At 40.0% G+C, this 22,715-nt stretch overlaps 1 protein-coding gene across 18 annotated transcripts in view; it reads left to right on the top strand.

Annotated features, from left to right (window-relative positions):
* The window catches only part of HIVEP2 (HIVEP zinc finger 2), a 124,933-nt gene that overhangs the window by 77,210 nt on the left and 25,008 nt on the right, over positions 1–22,715 (top strand). For all 18 annotated transcript variants that reach the window (XM_015858319.3, XM_015858312.3, XM_085543507.1 and 15 more), the window contains one exon: positions 22,226–22,270. The gene's annotated coding sequence lies outside the window, so the exon portion shown is untranslated. The remainder of the gene's footprint in view (positions 1–22,225; positions 22,271–22,715) is intronic.

A 22,715-nucleotide genomic window follows, 5' to 3' on the forward strand; every position in this document is an offset into this window, starting at 1 on the left:
TTTTAAAAAGCAAGAGATGCAAATCGTATGGAATAACAGGCAACATGAAGGATCCTTCCTCTATAATACCTAGATAAATCTCCATTTCTGTGCCTATCCATTTTCTTTAAATAACCCACTTTCTGTTGCAGATAGGGTGTCACAATATAATTAACACTGAACCACACCTGGTGGGATTGTTTTTATTTAACTTCTAGTACATGGATATACCTTTTCATATTCACATTTTCCTCAGTCTGAATATATCCTGAGATTACACATGCAAGGCCTATAGCTTCAATTTAAGTTTTTGAAAAGATACATGTTATCCACTGCAGTGTGCAAATCTGTGTTAGAGGGTTCTTTTGCTCATAGATACTTCGCTAAGTTTCCAAGGCTGCAAAGTTTTAGCCAGCTGGGAATCTCAGATCTGTGCTGGCAGTTAGTCCAGATGGCTGCACTCTATTTTGTACCAAGCCTTCAGCATCTCAGTGGCTGCATGTTTAGAGTTATGATGCGGACTATTCCACTTGTATTTGCCAGAAAAAATACAGGGCATTGTATGATAAGCTGTGACATGTGGTATCACTTGAAGAAGACATGAGGGATAAAGTGTGGGGAGAGAAGAGGAAAAAGGAAAAGAGTAGAACAGGAGAGGAAGGAAGACACAGCAAGAGAAGTTTGTCTGTGTAATGAATTTGGTCTGACTGGCAAATACGATCTGACTTGTGAATTTAATTGAATTTGATCCAAGAAAGACACAGCTGAGAAATCTTTTCCTAGAAGTTTGCAACGCCAAACTGTACAAATTCTTCCACTGATCGTAAAATGTTTGTGTACCGCTAAACCTGTGTAATTGGGTACAAGTGGTGTGTTGAGATATTCTACTGAAGAATAACAAAGAAAAAAAAGTCATTGGGTGTTGAATATTAGAAGAAGAAAAAGCAAATAATTTCAAGTTGGCCAATGAAACACGAGTGATAAGGACAGTTAATCATTTCTGGTGCAGCTGTTTCCTGACATTTCTGCAAAATGTTGTGGAAAAATTAATGAAGGTTCATTCAGTAATGGTTTCAAGCTTGGCTAGTGGAAAATATGACATTATTTCCATCATCAATTAAAAGCAAGCAATGCTCCTTTTTTTTTTTTTTCTTTTTTCTTTTTTTTTTTTTTTTTCCCCTGTAGGGGAAGTGGTGTGCAGTTTGTACTGCACAGGAAATCGTAGACTTGAGAGCAGCTGTGTGGTAGCAACAGGTATGCTGAGAATATGAAGAAGAGCCTGGGCCCGTTTTACCACACGTGCTTCAGTGCAATAGAGCTCTCTCTGCTAGATACTGGAAAAGACAGCTTGCATAGCATGACGCTATCTATCTAGCATGTGGGGTATTCCTTCAGACATATGGCTGAAAATAAATGTCCTTCATGCCACTTCAGTAAAAAAGGATGTATCAGTAACATTTTCATTGTGACTGTACTTTATTACCACAGTGTTCTGAAGGTGCAACTCATTTTGGTGTAGAGACGGGATTTTTTTAAACCCATCTCAGTCATTTCACTTCAGCGTGTATCACTTTCGCAGCCATGCAGCACATCTTAGTGAGCACGTCTTGTTGCTGTGCTCCTTCTGCTCAGAGCAGCAGTAAACCTGATGTAACAGCCTGGACATTTTGCAATTTGGAGCAGTGAGGAACCTGTGGGACTCATGTGAAGTATAGACAAGGGGCTGTACAAGTGTGTGAACTCAGTGTGTAGTGTTGCATATAGCCAAGAAAGCATGCAGTTTAGAAACATGAGTGCGGCCCAAGGGCACATTCACAACGCAGTTCAGCATTGCTGAAGGTCAGTGTAGCAGCTGAACAGTGGCCTGTGTCCATTCCCTCACCTCACAGCCTGCAAAGGCAGGCAGGCAGCTGCTTCTGCCCCAAGCTCATGATGTCCCAGCTCCTCCACATAGCTCAGTGTTGGGGTTGCTGGATCACTCTTCTGTTGAATAGCTTGCATAGGCCAGAAGGTAGTCGGGAATAGAAGCAAGATACACTGTTCTAAGTTGTGAAGATGAGTCCAGGATTTCCACTTGAATTCACTTGTTTTTCCTTCTCCTAAAGGGATCTATATTTTATCTAGGGTTAAAAATGCATTGGTATGCAAATACAGGGCTTGTGTGGAATTATTGTAACTCACTTTAGAAGTTTAGGTGAATGACTCAGTACCTCTTTCTGAACTGCCTGCTCCAACAGATTTTTTCTTCCTCTGACTTGCTGAGATACTTCCAGCCCAGCCATAAGTATGATCTCTAGCCTGTTTGCACAGCATGATGATTCATGCTAAAGTGATTGATAAAAAATACATTGTAGTGAATGATTTATCCTTTTCTAATATCCCTCTGTAAAGAAGATTCTTACTCAGTGCTCCTGATGCAAATTTAGAAGATCCTTAGCAAGTACACTAAAAATGTTTGTCTTTCTCCTTGTAATGCTATCTATGAAATGTGTAGTCTTGGCTGACTGGTTTAGGCCACTGTAAAACAATAGTGATGGAGTTGCATCCATGATTGAGGTGTATTCATATAATAATGTAAAATTCAAGTGTAGGTTCCCTGTCTTTGTTGCAGTCAAGCTCTGAGGAGCTTTTTTTAAGGCTTCTCCACGCCTACAATCCCTTGTGTTTGTGAAAATTTTTCTGAAGTCAGTGGCAGTTACATGTATCAAAACATTAAGGATAGCTTATGCGTGAGAGCTTGCATTTGATCTTGATTTGGAACATTAAAGATCAGGCCATCAAGCATTCCTCCACATGTTTGTCTGTAATTAGGTGAGTACTGTGGCTGCAAGTCAATACGATTTTGTACTTGCAGTGAAATTGCTTGTGAGCTTTGGTATTTGCATGGGAGGAAGGGAAAGATGAGGGTTCCAGTCCATCAGTGTATCTGATGGGGGTACAGCAGATAAGAGCTGCTTTTAAACTTCCCTGCATGAGGGCTGTGCCTACAGCTATGGAGGAACTTCATGTAAAAGCAGGTTATCAATTGAAAGAGGACTTTCCATAAGAACAAGTTTTCCACTGCAAAATTTCTGTGGTGCTGATTTTTATTTTTTGCTTCTGTTTTCTCATGGAAATCTCTGAATGAACTACTTCCATTTAAGTCACCTTCATCCATGAAGATACTAAAGGAGCTGAATTGTGCTAAGGTGGTTTCAGCTGCCATTAAGTTGCATCTGTCTATTACTCCTTCTCATTTAATGGCAAATGGCAATATAGAAACTTAATGCTTTAAAAGTTCCTATTGGCAGGTGACCTTGACAGGCCTACTAGTCCCACTGTACATTGGAGTCACCCTGGCGAAAACATCTACTCATTACTAATAAAGCAATATCTTGATAAAACAGGTTAAAAAATTGAGTCTGCAGTCCCTGGGACTTGCATTGCCTGCCTGGGAGTTTGTATCTTTGCTGCTCAACATCAGTCTCCCCAAATTTTTCTATATTTTTAACCAGTTATTCAAAATGCCTACAGTGGTTGTAAAACTCTTGGATCCACTTGAGATTAATGGGGAATGAAAAGTAAGTACATTCAAGTAACTGTAAAATTGGCTAAGGTCACACGATCAAAGTGCTTGAAGGACACCTACACAATTCTTGCTTTATTGCTCTATCTGTCCCTACAGAAGGCAGCTGGATAATAGCTAGGACGTTACTGGAGATGACTGGACACCTGGTGCTGAGCATGTGGGAAGGGAGGGGAATGCTGCTGACACCAAGGTGTTCATTGAATCACACAGTGACCTCTTATGGATGAAAGTTAAAATAATAAATGCATATATCGCAAGTATTACTTTTAATTTTAAAGTAACCCTTTGAATAGCTCGTCAAGGTTTGTAATGCTGTATTCTCCTTATGGTAGTGTATCTCCAGACTTATAAGACTTTTTCTTGCTGTCCCTCATTGGTTCTTCATCCTACTTTTTATATAGACATGCTGCCAATCCTGCTGAGAGCACAGTTTGACTATATCGCACAGTGACAATCTTGCAGATTTACTGTTGGTGGCAGGTGGCATGCACAGAACACAAGTTTCTGCTGTCCTCAAAGATTGCGTGTCCCACAGAAGGAAAGTGTGCTGCATGACAGCTACTGCATGGGAGGAAGCTCTCTGTCTGCGTGAGACTGGAGGCTGGCAAATGTTTCTCCACCTCATGTACACAGGAAACAGCATGGCAGATGTCTGATTTTCCTTCAGGTGGTCTCCCCTGTGCTTCTCAGAAATGCATTGGAGCTATGGTTAAACATTACAGTCTAACCTTTTGCTTGCACAGGGACCAAAGAGGAGCTAAGTAACTTTAAACCATTAGGTCAGTTTTAAGGATCTCTTCCGTGGGATGAAGGGCAGTTGACTCTTAATCATGTTATATCTTCCAAATTAATGACTCAGAACAAAAGTCCTGTGCTACCCCTTCCCCCAGTAAAGCATGGTGCCAGCACAGCTAATGAAATGAGAAGTGCAAGAGACTCCTTAGCCCCTTATTCTGCATTTTTTCACAGGATTCTTTTTGTTTTTCTTACCCTCTCACTCTGTGGTGTTGCCATTAATTAGGTGGCCTGAATCAGATTTCTGAGTGTCAGCCACCAGCAGCCCCATTCTCACCTGAGGTTGCTGGGTAGCATCTGCAGCCTTGAGCCCTTCTGCTTCCCCCTTCTCAGCTACCCCAGGCAGCTGGAGACAAAGGAGACAGGCCTGAATTGAAAGAAGTTGCTCCATACAGTCTGGCCTCTTATTTAAATATGTTTAAAAATGCCTTTGTCGGATAATGTATAATTCTTTAGCATTCAAGGGAAAGTCAAATATACTTTCCATATGAACAGCTAAGACTTAACTGTAGCTGAACATGATTTCAAAGACAGATGATATAATGTGACAACACCATTTCTACCTACCCCCTCACTGGGGGAAAAAAATCCAAAACGTGTCATACTTTTCACCCACTGTATAAGGTAAAATGTTCTGCAGTGGTAACTGAAACTGGAGTTTTCATTCACCTGTTAGAATCTAAAGATTATGTGAAAGAATGATCATGGAAGTTATTTGGACCATTCAGTTATTTAAATAACAATAATAAAAAAGCATTTAGCAAAACCTACATTGGCAACAATCAGTTGTATTTCATGGTTGCACTGCAAAAGCTACAAATGTCCTCAGTTCTAAATTTAAGATAGACAGAAATTGTTCTGCTTAGCATGTGCTAAAATTATCCAGCATACAAATACTTAGGGGAAGTGTAAAAATTAAATCCCACTTTTTAAAAGGGCAGCTTAAAGAGGAAGGAATGCAGATGTAGCAGTATTAAATAAGTGCCGTCTCAGTAAAAATTTTACCAAACACTGGGAAGAGTCATACACTTCATGTCCTTGTTATAAGATTCTCGGAGAAAACACTCCCACTCAGATAGAAATTCATTGTAAACAGCTCTCTTGCTGTTGTGGTTGGTGTACTTTTGAGGATGCAGTAGCTCTTAGAAGGAGCGGGGTGCGTTGTGTAATACTGTGACCTTATGTTGCATAGACACTTCCAGTTTTGGAATGTGAAATGTCTGAAACTGGGAGTGGGCGGACAAGAGGTGGAGCCAGGCAGGAGCCTGGGTGGCTGTGTTTCTGAGAAACTTCTGCTGGTGATTGCTGCTGTTCTGCCACGTGTATGGCCAGAGCCCCAAATATTGCTGTATCGAACCACTAAAGAAAATCGAGCTGCAAACTGACACGAAGCTATGGGGTGATATTTTAGAAGTTGAGCTTTTAAAGCTTAGTCAAAAACAAAGCTGAATTCTTTCAGACCTGAAACCACAGCCTCTCAAAATGCGTCAGAGACTCTTGATGCTGCAGCGAGGTCAGCTTCTCTCCCCCTACACCTGTGAGTCAGGACAACTCTATTAAAGGAAGCTTTTATTGGAAGTTGTCAATAGAGAGGTAGACAACATGGAGATGTTGAGGTCTCAGTGGAAAAGCATTTGGATCCTGTACCTACATAGATGGTCACCAACAGGAAGAAGAATACTATTCTGGAAAACAGAGGGACACTGAGGAAATACTAGTGTTTAAGCAGAGGTAGGTTCATCTGATTTCACCTTCTCTCTAATTAAAGCTAGGATTCAGAGTCCACACATGCTGGTGTTGTATCCATTTCTCATGGGGAACAGGAAATCTCATGTGGGTTAGGTGTCCTCAGTGCTTACCCACCGTGCCTTCTGTACCTACATGTTGTGCTGAAAGTGACAGGAAAGTAATCTTAAAGCAGCTCAGCTGACTGTAAAGAGAAAAAAAAGAACAGGAAGGATTAGACAAAGTATTGGTAGGAATTTCAGAAGCATGAGCTTGATTTTCAGGTAGTATAATGCTGACACTTTTTGAAGTTGAAACTTCCTACAGTTCAATCATGCACTTAGTATTTCCTTTGCTATAGATCCAGACCTGCTCATGGGTGAGTCAACCATAATGGGGCTTAAAAATGTCAGTGAACAATGTTGTCCCGTTTATTTTAATTATCCTATAAGTTTTTTCTTGTTGTTTGTTATTGCTTCTATTAGCTGGACTGCTCTAGCAGAGTGCTAACAACTGGGACCTCTGGTTCTAGATATGATCTCTTAATTCTGGTGGGTGTTCCCTGCTTACACCTCCACCAAAGAAAAAATATCTTGCAGCACTGAAAAAGAACACATCTAGAACTAATTTATAGTGCCAGTAATTTTATTGCTTCCATGTGAGACTGCTAGCAGAAGGAAAGAGATCCAGCTGCAGTTATTTAACTCATGACCTGTCAGAAAAATAGGTTTTGGTTTCCAGTCCTGATGAGTACCTTGGGTGAAAGGCAGAGCATGGTCCTGACTGTGCAAAGAGCTGACCTCCCCAAACACTCAGCAGAGTTGGTAGAGCTGAATTTAAGCAGTTTTCCTAACAGTATCCCACATGGAGTTTTCCACTATCTTGAGGGCTTGCATTAATACTGCTTTGATCCACTTTTCCATTTCACTAATGGAATAATTCTGTTAACTTTCCCACAAGCTGATTCAAGCTCCATTGTTTTTTGTTTTGGTTTTTTTGTTGTTTTTTTGTTTATTATTATTATTATTATTATTATTATTTTATATATTTTTTAAGTTACTCTTTTTTACACCTTTAAATTTTCCTTTAGGTTTTTGAATCTGTGTGTATTGTATTTTATGAGCAGCCCCAGAAATGCCTTTTATCTAGAAATGTAAATAACCTCATATCTGAAGAAGTATAAACCAGATAGGTGGTGTCCCTGCCTGCCAAACGTTCTTCAGCAAACACTCAGGCAAAGAGTCCTCTCGATGCAGGTACAGCTGAACCTATATGTGAGTGTATTCATGTGTGGAGTATGAGTTTGAGTGAATAAGCTGCTTTTGCAGACTTACTGAGGCAGGTATCTGCTTGAAATAACATTTATGTTTTCCATTCAAAACACATTCAGTCTAACGATGGTTGGAAAGCAAAAGAAACAGAAATACATAGTCCTTAAGTGGAAAACAATAGTTTGTCTGTATATATAATGACCAGAGAAGGGAGTGGTAAAACAGACCCAAGCACTGCAGCATGGAGGGACAGCAGGAGAGGCACAGAGTTGCACCTGGGGACCCTGCAACTGGCAAAGGAAGCTCCACTAGCTGCCACAGACCTTTTAGTGTGATTCAGCAAACTGTTTCCCCATGGGAAGAAACATAATGGTGCTTCCCACGAGATCTGCCTGGCAGCCTCCTGTCCACACCTAGCCTGAGCAGCCAGCAGGAGCTGTAACTGCTTTTGGCCTTTCTGTGGCCTTCCTCTGACAGCATCTTTGCTTTTAAGTTTTGGTGATCAGAAATAAGTGGCTGAATATTGGATCAACCATCTGTAGCAGTCCTACAATCAAATACTCCGACTTATGAGGATCTGAACAGCAGCTCCTCTAGCTTGGTGAAAATGAACCAGCAATTCACTGGTGCAAGCAGAGCAATTAGTCTCTGCTGTAACAGTAGTGTTTATTATGCAATTTCATCTCAGGGTTTGGGGTTGTTTTACTCAAGCACGTCTTGCTAATCCACAATTAAAATGGTATCTTCATCTCACACTTTGAGGTTGAGAAAAAAGCTTTGGAAGATTTCAGTAACTCTTCTGATGAGCTTGGTGGAAGAACAAAATCAAAGAAGGACCTTTAGTTGCACCAGTTGGGCCATGACAGAGACAGCTGGCTTCTTCATTACAGCAAGCATGTAGGTGGCTCTTCTCGTGTTTTAAGATCTAAGAAAGGAGCTGTGACTTTCCTGACACCTTTTGTTGCAGACCGTGCAGGGCCGTGTCAGCTGTGCTGCATGCAGCACCTGCCAACAGTTGACCCTTTTCCTCTCAACCGCTTTGAATTAACAGGTTACATTTTCCTGGCAGGATCAGGAGTGAGTGGTGAAATTGCCCTGGGCTCAAGCAATTTAAAATGTGCAGTTTGTTATACTTGTTTGATTGTGGTGTCGGTGGCTCATTTTTACCCATACTTTCTGTTTGTTGTACCAGTTACCAGCAGCCTTTCTTGTTGGTTCTTATGCAGCTCTGTAGGAAGCAAAGGGAGGAGAGCTGAGTGCAATTTGGAGGATGATCGGGGTGAGATCAGTTCTTGAAACCCAAGTCAACTTAATGACGAAACCTGAGTTTTGTTAATGATACGGTGTAATTATTACTGCAGGCAGGGCAGATACCTCCTATTTCTCATCTTTACACTTGTGAATCCTATCTGAAACAATCTAACTCCTTGGCCTTCTTGCCCCAGGCTCTGGTCTGACCAAGGGCCCAAACCCACAGCCCCAAAAGAGCAGTGCCCACAGATCTCAATGGGGCATATGGGCCAGGAGGAGGTGTGTCATTAGCAGATCTGGTGGCTGAAAGTTAATGATAGGGGGCACCTAACAAGAAAGAGAGACACCTGCCCTTTCACCAGACAGTGGAGATGTATGTCAGTGCTCAGTGTCAGCCAGGCTAGTGTCAGTGTGCTCCTGTGTCCTAAGGTCTTCACAAGGAATAAAACATATTAGGAGCCAAGCTGCTTACCTGCTGTAATTGCCCATAAAACGTTAATCCTAACTGTTGGTAGGCAGCCTCTATCACTTGCAGCTTGGAGATGCTGGGCCTGATCAGGGAGGTGGCACAGAGCTGGGTGTGCATTCTGGGTGGGTAGATGGGAGGAAGTGGAGCTGGTGAAAGTGACGTTGCATAGGGGCAGCAGGAGGCGGCTGTGGCAGGAAGAACACCTGCGGCAGCATGCAGGGAGATGTGAGATAGCATGGCCCCTCCTCACCTCGCAGCCTCTCTTGCCACCTCTCCATAGCTCCTGTCACCTCCTCCTCTGCTCTTTGCTGGAGCATGTTGCAACAACCACCTCCATTTGCTGTCATGGCCTATGCCTGCCCTCAGAGTAAGATCAGCTGTGCTCTCATTGCTGTATGGAGACCCCAGCTCTGCAGCCCACAGTGCAGGGAGCTGCAGTGCCATCTGCTTACATAGGCCAAAGTAAGGGAGTTATTTACACTCAGGAAAACAACTTTCCAACACCCACAGTTCAAACATTGGCTGATGGAGAAAGTCCACAGCAGGAACTTATCAAAAAGATCACTGTATCTTGTGTTACTTCTCCTCTCTACCTTGCCTGTGTCATGACTGTTGCATGTTACACTGAAAGCAGAATGTTTTCCTACTTTTGAGCATCCAGTGGGTGGGCTCTGTAATAATCCAGCAGAGCCTCAGCATAACTCAGGCAGCAGAGTAGGGAAGGAGGCAGTCTGGTGGCCTGGGAGGCCTGGGAGAGAGGTGGCCTTTGAGAGGACATGGCCCCACCGTCCCACCAGATCTGCATGAGCCTTCATTGCCATCTGAAGCTGCAACTCCATGCCCTGCTCCTCCTTGATCTAGGGCTGGATTCCCTGGGTGCCAGGACTGATCCAGCTGTGAACATGGTCCTTATTTCATTTCCCGCAGGTCATTTCTGAGTTAGATTGTTTCTTGGTTTCAGATTGAATTAGGCAGTTTGTCTTCTCCTTTGTACATTTTCCTCTTCTTCATCTTTAAATTAGTAAAGTACTAAAAAGGTGATGCATTTCTCTCATTTACTTTTTCTTCCCCCTCTGAATCTAGGTTCCAATCACTCTGCTTTTAGCATTATTATTTAAGAGTTCCATCATGGTCTTGAGTCTTGTCTCTTATTAATATAAACATACTGTCAGAGTATGGTTTTCAGTACTTAAACCCACTAATAATTATTTTTACATTCATATTTCCAATAATAGAGAAAAAATTACTCTTAATTTCATATGAAAATTAAATTGTGTGAAGAATAATGGCATCAACTGATTTATCTTGCATCTCCCTGTTTATCTACTTATTTAGATAATAATATAAAAATTATATAGTTAAATAGATAAAAAATTATCTATTTAGTATCTATTATTTTGTTTATCTTGTAAAAAATCAGTGACTATTAAATTTAATGCTAAGACATAGGATTAAAAAGCAAAATGGTGATGCTGAACAAAGCATAGTTGTATCAGTGAGTATTAATCATAGCATGTCAAGAAAAGATCATGCTCTCAATTTCCCACTGGACTTAATGTTAAAAATATAATCTTATTAACTTCAATTACCATTTTAAAAAATTTTAAAAATTAGAACAAAATAAAAATTGTAATGCCAGAATAATCATTTTCATTGACTCTTGCATGTGAAGTTGGCAGTGTGTTACAGTTTTTCCTGTTGTAAATGAGAAGGATCTGGTATAAACCTGTGCATTTTTGTTTAATCCTGGCCCCATAGTGATTGATGTGAGGTCTTTGGAGCCACACAGGAAGAGTGCATAATAATGAAACAAAACCCTCATGTAAGCTCAAGCCAAAAGAGTCACAACATTAAATAGAAAAACCATAATTGTAGAAAAGACCATTTCCTTACACAGCTCAGATGGAGTAGTAGAAAGTTGGCACATACATTGCTTCCAGTACTAATGTTGCTGTAATATGCTTTAAACAGTTGCAGAAACTCTTAAGAGAGCCTTTGGGACCTGGCTTGTCTTTCCTTTGAGCTAAGCTCACGTTGTGCTGAAGCATGGAGTTGCCCTAGAGTTGAGTATCGTTACTGCCTTGCTGTGGAATGTCCTATAGCCGTTAAAACTTTGTAGGCTACAGGGATCTTTGTACAGTTAGGGATGGCACTGTGAGCAAGGGCTGTGAGTGCCCAAGGTGGGCTAGGGCTGCTTCTGGGTGCATGGGATGCCTTTGAGCTCCCATCTCCACTCCTTTGCACATGCCAGCTGTCGCCCTGATGGCAAACAGGTGCCATACGAACACTGCAGAGGTGCAGTCATTAATTCCTGTAAGTACATGTCTTAGGGAATGAGAAATTCAGCTGTATGTTTGGAAGTGCTTCTTGATATTTTTTGTAAGATAATAAACTGTATCACTTGGCCAGATGGTCATTTATACGCATGTCACTTTATTAAGCATTGTAGGAGTGCCTTAGATGGCAGTAAGTTATATTTACATCTCTTCTAATATCACCTTTGTGCTGATAAAGGGATGTAAACTGGCCTCAGAGTAGGCGAAACTTGCAGAATAGAGCTGTAAAACTGCCAGCTGCTTCTCATTAGCATGAAGGCCTACATCTCTGCCTCTAGTGGGGCACAGCCATCTCTCAAGGGCAGTGCAATTATGCAGTGGGTCTAACATGGCATATTTCCACCTTCCTTCAGCTCCCAGAGCCTCATTTCTGGTCCTTGGAGAAGTTTTCTGTGTGCTGGGGTGAAGGAGCTGTGCCGTAAACATGATCATTGGAATGCCTCAGATTAGAAGCAAAAATAAATAATAACCTCCCAGCTCTAATTGTAAAATACAGCTCTTATTCCTAGGTCCTTCAAGCGTTCCATCTTGCAGTGGGACTCGCACGTGCTGGCATGGCCTTAGGTGGCTCAGCCATTGTGGAAGGGACAGTGGAACCTGGGGCAAGGTGGAGCTGCCTAAATTAGTGCTGCTGCTAGGCATCAGCCTGGGTGAAACACTGCCTGTCCCATCAGTGCTGTTTTGAAGACCTGCAAGTACTTGAAAGCGTGTTTGCTCCTTCTGTTTCCTAGTCATATTTGCTGAGTATGGATGCCTTATGAACAGGCTCTTGCCCCTCTGTTACTGTTAGGATGCGGTAGAAGTTCTACTCAATCTTTTCGCATTTAATCTTTTGTTAATCTCAGTGAAAAGGGGACAGTTTCCAAACCTGAATTCCCCCTCCACCCTCTGTCTTCTCAAGTTTCTCAAGTTATGTTTAGAAACAGGAAGCTGTTTTGCATAAAGGTAAGATTGTGTTTATAGCAAGTGAAGTTGGTGTTAGACTGGCTAAATATACCCGCACAGTCATACTCAGTGGGTAGTCCTGGCTATTTTTAGACTTTATTTTTGCCTCTCTTTATTTATTTTTTTTAGTGACACCTCCACTCTACCTTCAGTTTCTAGTGAGGCTCCGCTTCCTGAGTCTGTATGAAACTTGCAATTACAGAAGGAGTCAATCTTGTCAGGTGTCATTTATCATGCATTGCAGAGGGCTGATTTCAGCGAAGGAAGAACAAAGCTTAATAAAAAGAGAGAGAGAAGCATTCTTTTAATAATTTGCCCTTTGCAATAGCAGACCCTTATCTGATCACCCACGCTCATCTGGCTGCTGACGCTGTACTTGCTTCATTAGTACCAGCTATTTTTACACCTTTTGTGTCTTTTGAGGAACTGTGTGGGCCTGCTGGCTTGTAATGATTCACCATCTCCAAGTGAACAGGGTGTCCTCAAGTCCTGCAAGTGGGATAGGAAGAAAGAAGTGAGGGGAAAGAGTTCAGCTGGATAAGCAAGTTGGTTAATTGCCTGAGGTGACACGAGTGCCAAAATATTGCAGTTTAATTTAGGGAAAATAACTTATGTGCTTTTGGTTGGCAGCAGAAGCTTTCAGATTGAGAGCTACGTAAAGGAGCATTTACTGATTAATCCACCTTAGTGTAACTTAGTAAACATAAAGCCGTATGTGCTTGTGCATGTACTCTGTCTTCACATTGACGATATTTTCTTTTGTTTGTAGTGTACAAGTGACATTTGAAACATCAGAAGAGTCCAAGAGACTTCAGAGTCAAATCTTTAGTTGATTTTATTTCCATTTCTGACACTGAAAAAGAGCTAAATTTGGTGGAATGGATCAAGCACCATGCAGGAGAGAACCCTGTATGGGGTTGTTTGGAGATTTCTGAAGCTGAGTGGCAGTTGCTTTCTGTTTCTACACACCAGTAGTAGTGAATGTGGCCTCCTAAAAACCTGGCTGAGCTCTCTTTTACCTGATGGCAGATTTTAAAGTTTTTGCTGTCCTTAGACTTCTCCTGGGTAGGAGAGATTTGTTGTCACATTGTGACACTTTTGAGTACAGCAAAATGACTTTATCTTGCAGGCTTCCTTGGAGTTGTTTCAAAAGTTAGCATGAGGAGGGATACACATAGGAAACTTGGAGGAATGGATTAGACTACAAATGCCCCATAGTACTGCTCTCTTGTTTAACCTTGAGTGATATCAAGTCATGAACCTGAATAGTGTCTTTCCCAGAAAAGCTGTGGTTTTTATTGTGCTGAGACCTTACTTGAGCTGTCAGCTTGGACTGTGCCTCAAGTATCAACCTGTGCCATAACAGAGGCTTTACAAGCAGATTCAGGCAGTTTTGGTTGAAAATTTTCTCAGCAGTGTTTACTCAGGAGAGTGGCCATATTACAGAATCACAGGATCACCAAGGTTGGAAAAGACCTACAAAATCATCCAGTCCATACAACCACCAATCACCAGTAGTTCTCAATGAATAGTTCTCAGTAAACAGAGTTGATATATGTTTTGTAGAAAGAAACTTAACTGCACAGAATGAAATACTGTATGTTACTACAAAACACAGCATAGTGTATGTATATTTGATTGCAAATTGATGTCATGCAATTGGATGTCATGCAATTGGATGTCATGCATGCTGACTTTCTATGCTTCATACAATAAAAAGAAGGAAGTACTGTAATAAATGGCCAGAGTAACTTAAAAGAGCATTTTTTATTTTTATTTTTTTTCTCCTGTTAAGCACCCTGAGTGTTTTAAGCAAAGCAGCATCCTTAAATGTGCAGCCTAGTTAATATAAGTTGTGCAGCCTAGTTAATATAAGTTGTGCAGCCTAGTTAATATAAGTTGTATGACCACTGCAGTGATCACAGTCTTTAGGCAGTGTTAAGTGTCTGGATTCGCTACTGTAAAATGCTTGTACGGAGTCACCAGTCAAAACTGAACATTAGGGCTGCAGGGTAGTAACTGCTGTGACACCTGTGGGATGTATGGAGCTTGGGGCTTAATATCTGATCTTAGCTGAATTTTAAAAGACTTCATGATTGGTTGAAATGAAACTTCCACAAAGGGCCCCATTCCACTTTGGGTTCATATAATTGAGAAAAAAATCAGTCGGAGCACAGTACCAATGCTTTGTATGCATCTGTTTTTGTTTTGACATGTGGTTGACCACAGGGCTCAGTAAATAATGACAGGTTTTAAAATAAGTTTGTATAATAAGCTTAGTGTGAGTAAAAAACAAACACCAGATCAGGTACTATAAATGTCTTCATATGTAATTCTTCTAGGGGTGAGTGCTTCCTTCAGAGTTGGTGCCTTTGCCCATTCAAATAGTGTTTGAAAGACCCCGATATTTTCATGTTAAGTGCAAGTGACTTCTCCTGACACACTGTGAAAGAAGACTTAAACTGCCTGTGAATTCTACAGCAGTTGCATAATTAGTATTGCATAACTTCTAACTGAAAAAAACACAACACTGACTTCCCAGAAAATACAGCGTTATTTTCCCTCTATGATGGAAATGCTGGGCCTGGTATTTTTTTATTTATATTTCTATTTGGCAGCAGAATAACAATTGCTTTGGCCATAAAAGTGATGCAATGTTTACACAAATAGAGAGATTTTTTTTTAATTTTTTTTTTTTTCTTGGGGAAATGTGGGGGAAACCTTTGAGACACATTAGCGGGCTCTTACCAGCACTGGGCTGCTCTCCTCAGCTGCTGCCCAAGTCTGCAATTCTTGTGTGAAAGTGAAGACACGTCAAAAAATTGCATGTAATTTCAGTTAGGAAAATTTCTGTATCTGACAACTTTATCTGAACTCTCCAGTGTCACCACACTTACCCTTCTTACTGTACATGGTGTTTTTAAATCTAGAAATCTAGAAATGACTACACAGCGCATGCGTACTGGAATCTTGCCGTTTGTATACACTTTATCTTCACAAGTGCTGTTAAATTTGTAGTATGGTTAATCCATCCTGTGTTAATTCCCCTTTCTGACTAACATGTTTTCTTGTGCTGAATTAAGAATAAGGTCTTCAATCTCATTAATATTCACCAGCAAGAGCACATGCTTCATTGCAATCCGGATAGCCTCACATAGCATCACTGGTTTGTTTCTGAGTCTTTGCTTCTCATAGCATTAAGGTGTTCAGCTATCTGAGGCTTTGTAATGCCCACTTGTTTACGTAATAGCTTGAGGGCAACAGTAGGGCAAAAGCTGCATTTCTATTCTGCACTGAAGGCCTGAAGAAAACGTTGTAATCCTACAAACAGTAATCAGAAACTGTTTCACACTTTTTCAGTGTGGTGTGGTACCCTTGTTCAATTGCTTGTGGGTTGGAAGAAAGTGAGATAGATCTGATTTTCTGCTGCTTAAGAGAGCAACCCAAGAATTATGTGCTCTTTTGTATCTCAGCACCCTTTCATTTTTGTGTAGTTAGTAAATATTGTTTATTTACTACTTATTTCATCCTTGAGTGAAATTCATTCCTGTGCAGATTAGGACCAATGAGATTATGCATTGTATCAAAGTAACTTCAGTCATCAAAATGTTGTTTGAAGAGCACTTTGGATGTGTGCGTCTCTTTCTGACTGTTCTCTGCATGGGAGCTGTTGTGGTGTGCCACTGTATGTTCTGACTCAAAAACAAATAGGGAAAAAAGCAAAATGACAGTGCTGTTTTTTGTTACCTTCTGAATTTTTAATAATGCTGGAAGTGTGGGCTGTCAAATCTGCCATTTCTCTGCCATCATGTTTGAAGTTCCACATGAGAAACTATAGGTATTTTACCCATCCATTTTCATTTCTTAACTTTATCTCCAAGGAGTTAAATAGCAGTGTGAGGAGACTAGCAGTTTACATACTTCTTTTGTTTGATTTCACATCTGAATAATCACAGTTATTTGTTTCTGTGTTGAAATAGATTAAATCTGTCTGTACTACAGCACAGCCAGACAAGGTAGGTTTTGTATGATGTGTTGAAGCACCTCTGACAAAATGCTATGTGCTCGACAAGGTTAGGCAACCAGAAGCAGAATATTTACCTATTCTATTAAAAGCAATGGCCTCAGAGAGATCAATTAGCTCCTAACTGACTGACAGATTGTCCTGTAGGCTGTTTTGACAACTCTTTGATAGCAGTTGTTTGTTCAATTCAAGGAGATGACCTATGCTTGGTTTGGGAACTTGTGCCTATAAAGGAAGTGTTTAAGATGAATTTGGCTCATGTGTAGCTTATTTCCCCCTACCCCCTTCAAACCCCCCCCGCCCCAGCCCCCTTTTTTTTTTTAATAGTCATCCTGTGGAAATAAGTCTGTGTTCAGTTGGACTTTGGCAACATGAAAGCTTTTTTTATACATTTTTTCCATCCGGTAGTAATGTGTACATTATGTATGATGCTGAGACAGGAAATAACAATGTTCTTAAGTGAGCAATCTGTGTCATTACAGTGAAAAGGTCAATGCTAAGGCATTTCTGCTGTAAGGTTCTTCTATGACTTCTTAAAATATACACTCAACTTGAATTTAAGTTTTTTGGCAATGCTATTTTTCAATAGAAAGTGGCAATTTGAAATTACATTTGAGATACTTAACATAGCAGTAAGTGAGTTCAGCTGTGCTCTGAGCATTTAGGACAAAAGCCAGCATTTCTTACAGAAAATCATCAATGTTTTCTTACTAATCTGCAATTGAAAATGTACTGCAGTATGTATAATGAACTTCTCTGTGGACATCTTAGAGAAGTTGGATTAGTTTATTTTCAGTTTGTGATAAATAACCTCAGATAGTATGTAGAATGATGAAGTCTAAACCTAAGCAATGTATGATTCTGTTTGTTTTGATGAATAATAAGTCTGGCATTATGTTCTTGGATTTGATGCTCATTGCTTCATATTAATAACAGGATAATGTAAAACAGAATTTGGCTCTTACTTTGACTCGCTGTTGAAATAATTTGTCTCCTATTAGTCACTCCAAGTCATATCTTATATCTTGTCAAAGCTCCCTAAAGTCGAATGAGAGTCTCTTGCTTGATGCCTGAATTTTCTGTAAGGTAGCCACAGAAGGGATGTATAGCAATGTGAAGATGAGTGAGGTAAAGCTTTCGTATGAATGAAATAATCAATGCTACTACAATTAACTAAAAAGTGCAATTGTATACTATTTCTCAACTGCCAGTATTATAGAATATTTCCTAAAATGGGAGCAAGACTTAGTGCAAACACAAATCAGGATATGAGATTTTATACTGCTTCTAGATATACATGCACAGATCCTGTCCTCTGGAGCCAGAATGCACCAATGACACAGAACGTACCAATGACTGTAGCACTGGAGCAGGCTGCCCAGGGGGATTGTGGAGTCTCCTTCTCTGGAGATATTCAAGGCCCGCCTGGACGCCTACCTGTGTGACGTGGTGTAGGGAACCTGCTTTGGCAGGGGGGTTGGATTCAATGATCTCTAGAGGTCCCTTCCAACCCCTATCATTCCATGATTCTGTGAATCTGTGATACTCTGTGTTCATAGGAACCTGGGAGTGTAAGCCTGAAATTAACTTGCAGTTTCATAGAGCCAGAATGCCCTGCACTTGATGCTTCTGTAACTGCACCTTCAGAGTCAGTCTCCTCAGCTCCTGAATTCTCAGGGAATTCATGTGTGCACGAGTGTTTACCTATCATAGAAATGAGTAACAGGTTGTTCTCTACAGTTTCTTTTCAAGCAATTTTAGTACAGTTTCTTTGAATATTTAATAATAAATTCACAATGTACTTGCTGAGCTGTATTTTTTTTTTTAATAATTTTTATTAGTACTTTTAAATGATGTTTAACAAATATAAATAAATAGTAGTTCAGCTGCCCAAATTTAAAAATGTGTGTTATTCTAAATGTTTTGGGGTATTTTAAGAACTCTGATTTTCTGTCTAATTTTGGAAAATGGCAATATATTCTATAAAATGCCGAAATCCAGAGGGCATACAGAATATCTGAGGTGGAATTAGATGAACAAGTCAGGGTAGTGTCTTTAAGTGTGAAGAGGCAGTGACGATTTCAATATAGAAAGTAGCAGATGAAAATAACCTGTTTTAAAAGGACTGCCATGGAATTGCATGTGTAAATGGAAGTCTCATATTGCTGTTGAACTGCAGCTAAGGCACAGGCATCTTTACATTCCCCAATAAAGCAAGATTTTGCCAAGTGCCAGTGGTTGACAGAGGAATTTACAGTCATTCCTAGAGGTGTTTAAATAGACAGGTAGAAGGCCAGCTACAAAACCGCAGTCAGAAGGGACCTCTGGCTGAGGAGCTGAAAATATGAAGAGAATCTTTCTGGGTAGCCTTTTTACAAAGCTGGGTAATAGAAGAAGTGTTTTGTTTCCCTTATCTTTTTAGAAAGTGTGGGTCGAAGACTGAAGAAAAGGAGATGAGATTGTCAAGCATGGTGTCAAACAGTATAAAAAAAACTGGCATTCGATTATCTTTACTTCGTTTGTGCAAAATGTCAAAATATACCCAAAAGACTGCAGTCCTTTTGTTACCTTGCTACACTGAACAAGAAAACTAAGCCCACAATGAATCTGTAACTTTGTACAGAGGGATAAACGCATGTTTGTCTGGTTTTTTACTGGTTAAATCCCTTGGTTCAGAGATGCACACTGACTGCTGGTGGAAAGTTCTTTTGCAGATTGAGCTCATTGTAACTTTGCCTAGGTAGAAGAAACTGTAAATCCATATTCTGATAGGGTTGCCAAGCCTTTACTTTTTAATCTTTTTTTTTTTTTTCAAACTTTTTTCTTCACTGCATTGTCCTTACCAGACAGCCCTGTACGTGTATCAGTGGAGCAGAAGGAAACATGGGGTAGGATGGCAAGCCAAAGGTGTGCTCTTCTTCTTCTCAAAAGGCTAAGTCAGTTTCGTTCTCACCTGCAGGTGTGGAGTAGCTCAGAGGTGGTCTGCTTTCACTGTAAGGCTGACTGGCTGCTGGTCTCATCCCAGACATAAACTAAGCTCGGCTAATAAGGGTCTTGGCAGAGGTCTGTATGTGAGCTTAGGGATTTTGTAGGAGCCTCTGCAGCAGATTGTCTCTACTAACTGGTATCCTATAGAATATGAATTCCTCAGGGGCCAGTTACAGTAGTTTTAGGACAGCTTTGTGCTGGCAGAGATGGAAAGGAAAGATTTAAAGCAAGGCTGGATCTGACCCTTAGTCCTTACTCTAGAGTCAATATTTACTCTGTATGGTGCACTCAGGATTTAGCCAGGAAAACATAAGCTTCCAATTTGTTCACTTGCAAGAGCTGTAATATGAGCTACAAATTGAGAAGTAGTAAAAGTTGTATTGTGCCAAATTTTATTTTAAAGCTGTTTAGTGTAACCATTTTAATGATCTGGGGGAAAAAAAGAAAGAAAGTAAGAAAGGAAAAGGAAGAATCCTGAAGCTCTGTAGCCAACCAGAGCTGTGTCTTTTGTATTTAGCTCACAGAGGCACCTTAGGAACAGGAAAGATGGAGAATTTCTCCTTCCTAGAAAGTTTTAAATGTCTTGATTTAGTAGGTGCATCTGACATAAATACAGTTCCCAGTTTCCCAGTAATGTCCTTGTGTTCAAAGTTTGCAGAGAAGTGAAATGCCCTGGTTTGAGGCAGGCAGATAGTGCAGTCAGTGTGGTGGGGGATCTGGCTGCTGGGCCATATTCCAATGGGAACCTGGCTTGGGCCAGTTCCAAGGAGGCCTTTGCAGTTGGTGGCAAATGATGTGCTCAGTGTAGCTTGTGCATGCTGTCGGATCTGTGTAGGTGGGCTCCTCTCAGCCACACAAGTGAAGCCGAATGGCACCAAAAGCTATGGAGAAAATAAGCATTTTTATCATCCTTAGTTCACTACATTTAAATATGAAGTTTCTGAAATAGTGAGAGCTTCTGTCTATTGAAGAATATATTTTTGATGAAGAGCAATACTAAAAAATGTATTTACAGTGTTTTCCAAAGGAGACACATTAATCAGTTGAAATTTGGATGTCTCTCATTGGCTTAAGTTAGTCTGTGGATGCAGGAAGATGAGATAAAGGCTTGACTGGAAAAAACAGACAGAATGCAAACTAGCTTTGTAGTGTTTTGGATTTCTCCAGTAAAACTTAGTCCTAGGAAAAAAAGAGAAATAATATTAAAGCCATACTTGACATAGGGTGGGTAGCAGTTCAAACCAAACCAGAAATGACTTTGTTGATTCTGGTAAAGGATTTATTTTCCCCAGGAGGGGAAAGTTGGCCGAACTTAAGCCATCAATAATCCTTGTAATTAGTGTATACCTATTTCATAGTGTAGGTTGAAAAATCATATAGAATGTTCTGAAAATAGTAAGGATCACTGAATAACTTGAACTCTGCAGCAGAACTGGAATTGATGGCAGTGTACTAGCATAATCTTTTGTTCAAATAAAACTTGCTGTCTTGTTTCTGTGATTGGCAGATTTATTCTCTGAGTATGTTCTTGGCAGTGGGAACGTGGAAGTGAAAGGATGTTTCCATCTTCTAGAAATTTCTTCTTCACCATTTGCAAAACTGCCTAATAAGGAAAAAAGTACTTTTATTTGAAGGTAGCTAATAATTTTATGCTCTTTTGCATAGGAACATTCCCCCTTGTCCCTTTTGATTGCTAGTAGGTGGCCCTGTAGTGATTCTCTCTATATCAAGTCATGGATTGGGCTTTACTAATATTCATTTGTTCTTTGAAAGTGTTATTAAGTATTAATCACTTATTGTGATTACAGATTGCTAAAATATCTTTTTACTTTTGGTGAGTTTTTTGTTTTATTTATTTTACTGTTTTATCATCTATTGGTTTTATTCAGCGGAGAAGGAATGAGTGTTTTAGCTGTTTTTCTCACAATTTCTTACCGGAGGTTATTATACTAACCCATATCCCCTCCCCTGCCACTAATACTTCAGGTGTTTCTAAAGATCTTATTTCTTAAAATAAATGAAAGTACTCTAGATTTTTACCTAAATAAAACCTCCAAAGAAAACTGCTTTTGTTATCCAAATTGAACAAACCTCCTTTTTTAACAAAACAAAACAAAACAAAACAAAACAATATTCTATTTTCAAGATCGGGTTTGTTGAAAACTGCATGGGAGAATCCTCCTTTTACAGCAACAGGGAACTGATCTTTCATCCAAGCCAGACACCAGTCAGTTCTCCTGTGGTGGTCTTTTCTGCAATGCATCATCCTGCAGTCTGATGGTGGTCAGACAAGTGGCAAATTACAGCAGGTACAGAAACCTTTTAAATATACACTTGGTTTGTTGGTTTCTCTTTTGAGGAAGCAGCCATATGTTCTTGAGCAGTCTCTCACTGGTGTTAACTGGATTGAAATCTTACTTGCATTTCAATACTTTTCTTGTACCTTCGTGGTGACAATCTGGCTAGGATTTCATCCTGGTTCCTGAAGCATTTAATAAGTGGCCTGGAAGGCCTGAAAGTATTAGCTGGAAAGAGTTATCAAAAGGGGATTTGTCAATAGGATTCAGGGATAATCCAGGCTTAGCAAGGGTGTAGGAATGAAGAGTGACATTGGGCAGCTCTCTTTCTACAGATTCAAGAAGGTGAGACTGCTCCAGTTTAGAAGCTGTCCTTAAAAGGCTCTTAAAAAGGTTTATGCTCATATTCTGAAAAAAGGTCCTAACTTGGACCTCTGAGATGCAATATGAATTTTTTTTTCCAAGAGATGGATGGATGAAATTTTCAGGCTTCTGCTGTAAATAGTAGAAAACATTCTTCAGCATTCATGCTTAATATAAATAATTTCTTATGATGGTATTCTTTTTTTTTCTACAGGAGATCTGAAGATAGTCATGCCCATTAGATGCCTACAAGATGCAGGTAATTATTTTATATCAGAAAAAGGCATATCTCATTCCCACTGAGTTTTCCTGCACTTCTCTGATGTTTCTTCAAGCCTAATTCAGTTTTTCCACCATAGAAATTAAAAATATTCCAGTATCTCAAATACTGCCTCTTTTTTTCTTTTTTTCTTTTTTTTTTTTTTAAACTTTTTTTTCTTGCTACTGCGAAATCTTGACTGTCTTTATAATTCACACCATCTCATCCAGAAAATATCCTCTTTGGGTAATATGGAAGTAGGAACCTTATGTTCTTCAAAAATTCAAATGCTGTACTTGTCTGTAAAATTGATACCTCTGAGTTTTCTTCTTTGTGATAGAACTATGGAATCACATTACATGTAAGCATAAAACCTGCATATATAGCTGGATGGAAATGTTTCAACATGGAAACTTAAAATACCGAAGTCACTTAAAAACAATCA

Source organism: Coturnix japonica, chromosome 3, assembly GCF_054131305.1.
Source record: "Coturnix japonica strain WE chromosome 3, WE-NBRP24, whole genome shotgun sequence".
Taxonomy (NCBI): Eukaryota; Metazoa; Chordata; class Aves; order Galliformes; family Phasianidae; genus Coturnix; species Coturnix japonica.